Source organism: Mustela nigripes, chromosome 2 (genome assembly GCF_022355385.1).
Source record: "Mustela nigripes isolate SB6536 chromosome 2, MUSNIG.SB6536, whole genome shotgun sequence".
Taxonomy (NCBI): domain Eukaryota; kingdom Metazoa; phylum Chordata; class Mammalia; order Carnivora; family Mustelidae; genus Mustela; species Mustela nigripes.
In genome coordinates, this window is record NC_081558.1 from 89,021,689 (window position 1) to 89,031,288 (window position 9,600).

The following is a 9,600-nucleotide window of genomic DNA, read 5'->3' on the forward strand; positions in this document are numbered from 1 at the left end:
GTGTTTATGTTTATACAGTGGAATAATTTTATTTTTTATGCAAGATAAATGTGCATTATCTCAAATAAATTAAAATCACTTTGGAAAAGGTACTATATCCTCCTTTAAATCTTTTCTGGGAAGAATGGAGAGGAGGAGTGGGAGGCTAAGAAATAAGTAACACTTAGTGCACACCTATGACGCAGGTCCTCTACTTTATCCCCGTTTTTACAAACAAAGGAATAAGGCTCAGAGAGACTTGGTAATTTTCCCAAAGCCAAACAGCTGTCGAGTGGCAAAGCCAAAATTCGAACAAGTTCTGTCTACCTTCAGACTGAAGCCACTTCCTAACAAAGCTCAGCAAATGTTTGTCTTTACCAAATTGCATTACAACCTAGTGATTTCCTGGCATACTCCTAAATAAGAGTGAGGAAGGAGGAAGCCAAATTGTTCACACAGTCAACCAAAGCTTGCTGAGCAACGGCTGGATGCCTGGCCGTTTGAGGTCCAGCAGTGAATAAGACAGGGACAGTCCTGCTCCCATGAAGTGGGGAGGAAGATTCGTGCAGCATGGGGCAGAGACCAAGGGTACAGAATCCTCTGTCTTGCCCTAACTCAGCCACCAAACAGCTTGTGTGAATGAGTTCACCTTGCTGGGACTCAGTTTCTTTATCTGAAGAATGGGAAAGGGGTGTACCTAATTTGATAGGATTGTCCAGCTCTCACATTCTCTGATTTCATAAGAAGCTTTTACTTTCCTGTCTCTATAAAATTCAGTCGGGCCATGAGCTGTGATGAATGTTATTCACTGGCCCCTCCCGGACCAAACCAACTATTTCTACCTTTTTCCTCTTATCAGGACTTTCCTCCAACACGATAGACAATCGGTCAAGTCACAGAATTCCAACTACAGACTCTAGGAGTTCTGCAATCTACATAATCAGGGGAAATTAACACATGAAGCCCAAGGTGCCCAGCCCCTGGTGTCACAACCACAAGTTCTCACAGACAAAACTCCTATACTTCTCCATTTGGTCACCGGAATTTCTGTCTCTAAGTTACTTGTTGAAACAACTGTACAAAACCTAACAAAGACATCAGATCAGGCAGCCTGTGCCCCCTGGGTCTCCAAGTAAGTTAAAAGCTTTTCCATCACTTGAAAAATAATGATAAAACATTTCTTTTAACCATTCTACTACGACCCTTATTATTTTTCATTTTTATTGATATTTCCATTGAATACACCTTTCAGTATTTTAAAAAACAGAATCCTTATTTAGATTATTCCAGGCCCACCCCTCAGTGATGCGTTCCTTGTTGTGTTGTTATACTTCCTTCATGTTTCCTCTAAAAGTCACTTTCCTGTTTAAATGGATTAAGTCAGTTATATGGGCACTTATATAGATGAAGCTAAAATCCACAGGGTGGTGGTAGGAGCTGACTGGATTTGAGGGCCTCCATCAGCATGGCCAAACAGACACGCAAACCTAAGTGCACACTGAGTGAGATTTCCCCCCACCCCGCTCCTTCCTCTGCCTCAGAATCACCCTCCCCAGACCAGGTTCCTTGATATCCAGGGAGAAGCAAAAACACCTGAGTATAAGGGCCTTGAGGGACCATTCCCCAGGTTCTCTGACACAAAGCAAATGATTCCCAGATCTCTCAACCTACAAAAAACTTGCTCATCTCGCTCCTCGCACTTAACCTCCATGAGTTTCAATATCTGTTCTCACATACCCGTCTGCCCGCAAGCCTGCCACTTCCAAAGATATGAATGCCATGTGTATCCCCAGTGCCCAATACAGGTTTTGTGATCAATTATTACTCAACAGATGGATAAATGAGATCCTTCTGCTGAGGGAGTTGGGGGCATGGATAGGAGAGAAAGAAGCTCATGTGTTAAGAAAAGGATGAAGTTTTGAGGGAACTGTTAAGAGAAGGACACAGGAGCTAACATTTGCCTGCCCACTAAAATACTGGACCCTGTTAAACAGTCCACATTCACAACTATGACCAGCCCCATTTTCCGGATGCTAACACTCTTGCAAGTGAAGTAATCGATTCTGTCTGCAGCATGAGAACTGTAAGCCCCAAATTCAAGCCAGGTATTTCTAAATCCAGAGTTCTTCCACTGGTGAGAGGCCCCAGTGTGGGGAAACAGAGGGTGGCCAAACTCAGGACAGCGCGTCACGGTGAATCCGAAGAGCAGGTAGACTGTCCAGTTCCTGGGCAACCCAAGCACCCCACCGGATTCCGAAGGCAACATCTTTTGTCTTCTCTCTGAGGCAATTTGGACTGGAGAGTAAGAGGCGCTGGGAAAACCAATACTTCATATCTGAGGACAGCTTTGGGGTTCAGTTAAACCCCATCGCTGAGCCTAGAAGTCGGGTTCATGGTCCCAGGAGGTGGGCTCTGCCGGTGCTCCGGCGCCCTCTAGCGACCGTCTCCTCTAAAGCCAACTTTCTCCAGCCCTTCCCCCTTGCTTCAACAGCTATCAGGGGCGGGCCCTTCCCCTTGGACCCCTGCTCGCTTATTTTTGTTCCTCCTTTCCCTCAAAGCACGAAGAATTGTCCTGCAGAAGTTTCGATAAGAACGGTCTTTTAGTCAAGACACCTTAAACCTGAGACGGTTTCTAGGCTTAACCTGAAATACTGTATTTTTCCCCTGATGTTTCCAAGGAGAAATGTTTCTCGTTTTTTAAGTAATAAGAAATACAAAGTTAGAAATATTATGTTTTGAGCCAAAGATGGAAAAACAACGTTTTAGAGTGTGTTCTTTCTGAATGGACCTTTAATTGAAAACAGAATAAAAGATTCCCCTGTGAGTTCCTGGAAGTGTATCCGCTCATAAACTCTCTTTGTTTATTTTATTGATTCAATTATGACATTTAAAATAGAAAACTAAGACTGTGCATGAACAATTCTTCACAAAACATGCACATTAACTGAGATGGCTGCAGACAATGATTTTCCACAAATTTAATCACATCTACTGGGTAAATATTGCATTGGCTCCAAGAGAGAACAAAGTTGTAAGTCCCAAGGCTGCTCCCCAAAACACTCCATTAGAGGCAGGAGCCACCCACCACTATCCTCAGCTCAGTAAAAATTATCAGTGTCCGTGGCACCAGAGACTGGCACCACCACAGTAATTATCTCCAGGGAACTTGAGTCTCTCTACAGAGAAAGGAGTCATCGGGGGGTTGTGGAGTGAGTCCCCTGATCTTGACCAAGTCACCTCTCTGAAGTTTAGTTTCCACATCTGTCAGATTAAATAGCTAGAGTCGAGAGATGATCCCCAAGCTCTCTTCCAGTTTGGAGAGTCACAGATACAAAGCGATAAAGTTGTTGCTCACAGTTTAGAAACGAGCCCACCACGGGCCAACTCTAAGTTGGCTCCCCCACACCCAGGAGTGTACTAAAACCAGAGAACTGGAATAAACCTTTCCAAATAAGTCATCCTTACCAATCACTTTTATTTTTCGAAACTGGCTTTCAAACCTCCAATATTTACTGACCTAAAAGCTAGTGGTTGTCAAGAGGCTTTCCAAAGAATACAAGAGCCAGAGAAAGGACTTTCTGGGCTTTGCCTACGTAGGGAAAACATATACTATATCATATATATTTAGTAATTCATAGACGAAACAGAAAGCTCCCACATAAATGAGATTCCTAGCACAGAAAAGATGGGAAGTATATGCAGGCACTGCGATGTCTTTATTATGCAGTCCCACGTGTTAGCAGGCATCCACTCAGTGAATTTAGTGCTAACTAAGGCCTCACTATCTATCATCTACTTCCAATATCATACAAAAGGCAGCACACCATGCCTGATCCAATTATTGAGCTTGATTTTGGACTTTCACCAACTTCCACATAAACACCTTATTCAAAGAATGGATTTGTAACTCCAACCCACTCATTTACATAACATACTTCCCTCAAAAGGAAAACCATTATAGAACTTTTAGGATATCCTAAAAAAGAATTAAAGTTCTATAATCTGTTCTTTATCACCTACATTTAATTCAGAGAAAGGGAGAGTGAAATGGAATTCTATTATTGTAGGCTGGAAGGTCAGTTCTGATGCACTATAGAAGGGTCTTGAACCATGTGACATTTTTATTTTAAATGCATTTTAAATGTCCTGTTTGGGTATTTTGTGATTCTGGGTTACTGGCTACTGTTGCCAAGGCAATATGACTTTGGGTGACCATATCATCCAAAGGGGTTTTTGTTTTGTTTTAAAATATTAACAAAACAAAAATGGAAAGATCAAACATAAAGAACAAATTTAGCCTTTTTCTTCTTCAGAATGAATGAAATACAGATCTTCTGGCCATATCTCTAGCTAAAAAATACAAAAACTCCTGAAGTGACTTTCCCTATTAGTGTAGAGCCTTTCTCCCAGTCTGTCAGGTTGATGCCATCAAAGTGCCCTTCTCACTCTTCGTTCTGGATTCAAATCCTCCTGAAAGTGTGGGCATTAATGACACATAACATCAACTGTTCACCTCCAACACATTTGCCTCCAAATGGAAAAATCCTTTATATGAATAAAGGTGGTCATAATGATCCAGAGTATTATGTTTCAAGGTACATTAAAAAGGTTTGCTGCAAACCATATGAAAACATTCAGTTGGGTTCCAAAAGATTCAAACACAGATGAGAATAAAGATTCCACTATTGACCCACTTTTTTTCTCTGTGGTTATTTTTTATAGTCACTAAAATCTTAAGGTTTTTAGTCATGATGGACTCAAATCATCTGGTGATAGGAAGAATCAAATATTCCTATTTTTTGGAATACTACATAAAACTTCTTTGGAAATAGATTAACACCTTTTTTCCTACTAACTGGAATGAGGTATGTTTTAATCAGAAATCCACATGCAGATTAAGAAACACTTTAATACAGAGACTTTTTAATTAAAACATCTAAAAGCAGGATTACCCTAAAAAAAAAAAAAATCAATGATTCAAGCAAAATGCCATGTTGCTACCAGAGACCTAGAGATAAACAGGAAGTCTTTTAAGTACAATTTAAAAACAATCACAAACCTCAGAGCTACTGTGTTGAAAGAAATACTTAGAAACTCCAGTGAAGTGGTTGTCTCATGCTGGGAAACTCGCTGGACCCCATCTGGGCCTGCTTCCAATAAATTATACTAGGAGTGTGAGGCTGACCACTCACGGGAAAGGTAAAGTTTGACGGCCAAGAGAGTTTTCACATGGTAACACATGAATAGACCTTTGGTTCCATTACAGGCAAGCTCTCCTCACCCAACCATTCAAAACTGCCCGGGATTCAACATCCACTCCTGCTATGGACTGATACTTCCTTTTATGTAATGCCCAGGGAACATCACCTGGTTTTGATGTGATTTGAGTTTGTTCTTGTAAAGCTGTCATAATCTTTCCATCAGAGATAAATGAGGAGATTCTGGTCTTCATTAGTATGCACTTAACACAGGTGTCCTCTCTGTATTTGCCAGCCCTTCTATTTTGATCCACTTACCTACATGTGAATACCTTTGACCTACTCTGAGCTCAGACCCCTGATCTGCAAGAGCAACTCTGTCAGTCTCTCTTTAAAAATAGACAAGTCCATAAAATTAATTTAACCTAGAAATGGCAGCTTAGTAAGGGAAATGAAAACATCAGAAGTTATTTAATCACAGCAATAGCCATCCTGAGCTCTGTCTTATCTGCTGAGTAATAAAAAGAAGTGGGACTTTCCTAAACTTGAAGAGCATCAAATAAGTAAAATTCTTGTTTGTCTCTGGCTCTTGGGGGGAGGGGGGATGTACTAACGCAGGTTAACCAGTGTATACTAACTACAATACATTGTCAAGGATTCATAACATCTATGCTCTAGGAAAGTTGGTGTTTCTGGGGAGAGAGGTTTTTTTTTGATGAAAAGCCAAAAAAAAAAACTAAAAACAAAAAACAAAAAACCCCACCCCACAAGCATCTTTGAGAATAGGGGTTGTTAAGAGGGCAATCGAAGGAACAAGGAGAAAACAATATTTCATTTGAAGTTAAGATGATTTTTCACAAAGACTACTAGGCTTTAGTATCAGTTTAAGGACACTTTAAATACCTTGGACAGCTCAAAAATGCTGTTTAGGAAAACGAAAACCACGTGAGCCAAAACAATCAGAGCAGTGCTTTAAAAATCCCTGGCAAAGCAACAAGAGGAAACAAGGGAATGAGGGTTGGTTTTGCATAGTTTTGAACACAGATGTAGAGGAATGAGGCATCTCCTCCCAAAAGACACTGAAATCCTATAGCATCAGTGGGCCAATAAGTATGATGGGGGAGAGGGGTGGGGAAGGGTTGTTCTTTCCAGTTATTTCTCTTACAAAGTTTCCCAGGACACTCACCCCTCCCTAACTTATCCACCACCACTTCTCTGCCCATCTTCCCTCCCTCCACCTCGGGAACCCCCACAGCCCGAATTTCCCAATCTTGAACCCCTGGGATCACCGCTGCAGTCTATGATACTTCCTGGAGACTCCCAAATTCTGGGACTGGAAGCCAGTCTTGCAAGGACGCCTGGGGGGTGCGGTGGGATCTGGAGGGCAGGATGGGAACTGGGGCCTTAAAGCCCACCCACTTCTTTCAAAGGAAAAGAGTGCATCTTCCTAAGAGTATTTCAGCCAGCTCCCCACTGGATAGTCATCAGCACTGAGACTTAGCATGGATCACCTCCAAATTGTCTCCCTGGATTCTGCCCTAACGATCCACGGGCTTCTCTTATCCTACAAGGGGTTCTGATCTCTTTAGTTGGCCATGGCTAGCTGTTTGGTGGTCCCTCCAGTCCCACCCCTGGCCCCATTCCCTCATGGCTACTTTAACAGAAGGAGAGCTGAGGGACTTGGTTGAATCAAAGGACTTGCAAGCCTACTGATTAGTTTTAAGCCCGAGAGGCCCGGCCACAATTACATACTATTGGGACCTATTGTAAGGGGGGTGGAGGAAGGAAGCTGAGAGGCTAAATCCAACAGCAGCTAGATCAAGGACTGGCCACCGCTACAATTTCCCAAAGCTTTCTCACTGTCAGAGGGGGAGGCTGCAACTTCAGCAAGGACTCTCCTCCCCTCCCCCTCCCCGATTTCTAAGACGGCAATGCCCCACTCCCCCCGCCACCGCTTGCAGGACCGGATCCCCGGCGGGTGTGCTGCCGTCCCCTCCGCGGGCTTGCTCCCCACCCCGCGCGCCCCACCCCACCGAGGCGAGTTGAGCGGACACCAGAAGACGAGATGCATGGGATGAAAGTTCCCTCGGATTAAAGACTGTGCTCCTAGCTGCTTCTTAAAACAGCAGCAGCAGTGATAAGCAAATCTGAGCGAAACCAGCGCATCTCAAAAGTTGGTCTTGCTACGCAGCAGCCCCGAAGGACTTTGCCATCGCAACGCCCCAAAGAACACAGGAATGCGGAGTTGGCATCTACTTACCTGGAGGTACCAACCTCGAAGAGTAGGAAGAGAATCGAGCCTGGGACGAGGTCTGTCCTACCCCGAGGATGCAGAATCCGGCTCTGGAGTGGAGGTGGTTGGTGGTGTAGTTGGTGGTGGTGTGAGGCGGGGGTCGGACGCCCTCCCCCCTCGTCCTCTCAGGCCAGTTTAGCAACAGCGGACGGGAAAGATGCTGAGAGGGGAGTTTGGTCTCTCCGGAAACCCGGACTCCATCCTTGGAGGTGGGGGCTGGGGAAAGGGTGAAAATGTTGGAGGTGGAGGCTGAGCTCTCAGTGAACTCAGAGAGTAAGTGGAAGGTACGGGGAGGAAGCCAGAGGGAACAGAGAGGAGACGGGAGGAAGGAAGAGACGGGGACGCGAGGGTGGTGGGGAGATGGCAGCTTCTCAGAGAGGTTTCCACCTTCTGACGAAACCCATGCGCCCGGCAACCGGCGAGATACTAGTTGGGAAACCTCGGCGCGAGCGCCCCCTGGGGGGTTCCGGCGGAGGCGAGCCCTGCCCCGGGAACGCGAGTCCGCGGCCCCGCCCAGCGCGGGCACTGGATGCGGGGGCGTGCTGCCCGCGGGGCTCGGTCGCTCACGCCGGGCTCCTGGGGACGGTAACGGAGTTCTCCAAATGCTTAGACCTCATCTCCACTTCAGAATAAAGCGGTCATATCTGGGAGGGCGTGCGAGCGATACTTCTTCCTGCACACATTCAAGGAAACTTCTTGAATGGATGTTCAACTGCTACCAAAAATGAAGATCTGATATTGCCCACTTCTGTATCTTTGGGGTCGCACAAAAGTGCTTGGCATATGGTAGGAGACGAATATTTATTTTTTTTTTTAGTACATAAATGCATAAATAATTGAATGGAGGAGACTTTTCATCACACGTGTTCCTGAATACATCCATCTCACAAATAAGTATAAGATAAAGAAATTAACTCAGAGAGTACTATGTTTTAAAATATACAGAAACATGTTGTCTTATGTAAGGGGTAACCACTGCCACATGTCGTGAAGCACTTTAGGAAGCAAGTATGGTTTTCCTGTTCCAAAACTTATTCAAAGTCAAATTCAGATAAACGAGCAATAGAGAGACTTACTGCGCATCGTGTCTTGTTGTTTCTGCAACAGCAAATAAACTAGACAACTACCCTGTCAGCATATTGCCACACTGTATCTCTCAGGTATCGTCAGAATCACATATTGGGCTTCAGAATCCTTAAGGGTTAGAAAAAAAGGCTGTCTCTGACATCGGGTGGACATGGAGATGTTACAATATAATATGGACAGGAATGCAGGGAGAGAGGCCGCTCTTCCTCCCCATCCTCTTAACAAGGCTTCTCTTCATGTGAAGAGGTTATCGGCCAAGAATTTTTCACCAACCAGAATTCTCAATTTCAAAGGGCATAGATGGAGAAATAATGCAATAAGGAGCAGGTGCCCCACTAATGGTTCTATCAAGGCAAGTAGGAAGATGTTTGAGATGTGGGAGAAGAGTCTTCAGAAGGAAAAAAACAATAATATATTTCTTCCCTCAGCTCACCTCTCTTCTGAAGTAAGATAACACTAAACATTGACCCTAGGATCTTAGGGAGCTTGCCTATATACCAAAGCTCCTTTGATTCACTTTGATTTGAAAAACTTGGGTCATGTGGCTAAACATAAGCCAATGAATGCACCCCAGGATATGGGATCGCACTGAAGCACCAGGGTGCTGTGTGTGGGAGCATTCCGTGGGCTCTGTCCCACTCCTGGAGCCAGAGTGGACCACCACCTGATCCACATTAACTCAGAGTGAAACATAGGGATAGTTCTCCATTACAGTTTCAAGATCTTCCCACCGGGAATAGGGGGATCGATGCTGAGCATATAAAGTCAGCCTATGTTTACTAAATATGAAAATATTAAGTCAGAAAGTATTTCAGGTTTAATTAAGAAGTAGTCTTGGTGGGGCACGTGAGTGGCTCCGTCGATTAAGCCTCTGCCTTCGCTCAGATCATGATCTCAGGGTCCCGGGATCCAGCCCCGCATCAGGCTCTCTGCTCAGCAGAGAGCCTGCTTCCCCCTTTCTCTCTCTCTGTCCACATGTGATCTCTGTCTGTCAAGTAAATAAATAAAATCTTTTTAAAAAAAAAAAAAAGAAGTAGCAGCCTC

General features: G+C 44.4%; 1 protein-coding gene across 1 annotated transcript in view; it reads right to left on the reverse strand.

Moving 5' to 3' along the window:
• The window catches only part of CPNE4 (copine 4), a 453,626-nt gene extending 445,767 nt beyond the window's left edge, over positions 1-7,859 (reverse strand). The window contains exon 1 of the mRNA XM_059387975.1: positions 7,438-7,859. The gene's annotated coding sequence lies outside the window, so the exon portion shown is untranslated. The remainder of the gene's footprint in view (positions 1-7,437) is intronic.
• Positions 7,860-9,600: the final 1,741 nt, after the last annotated feature.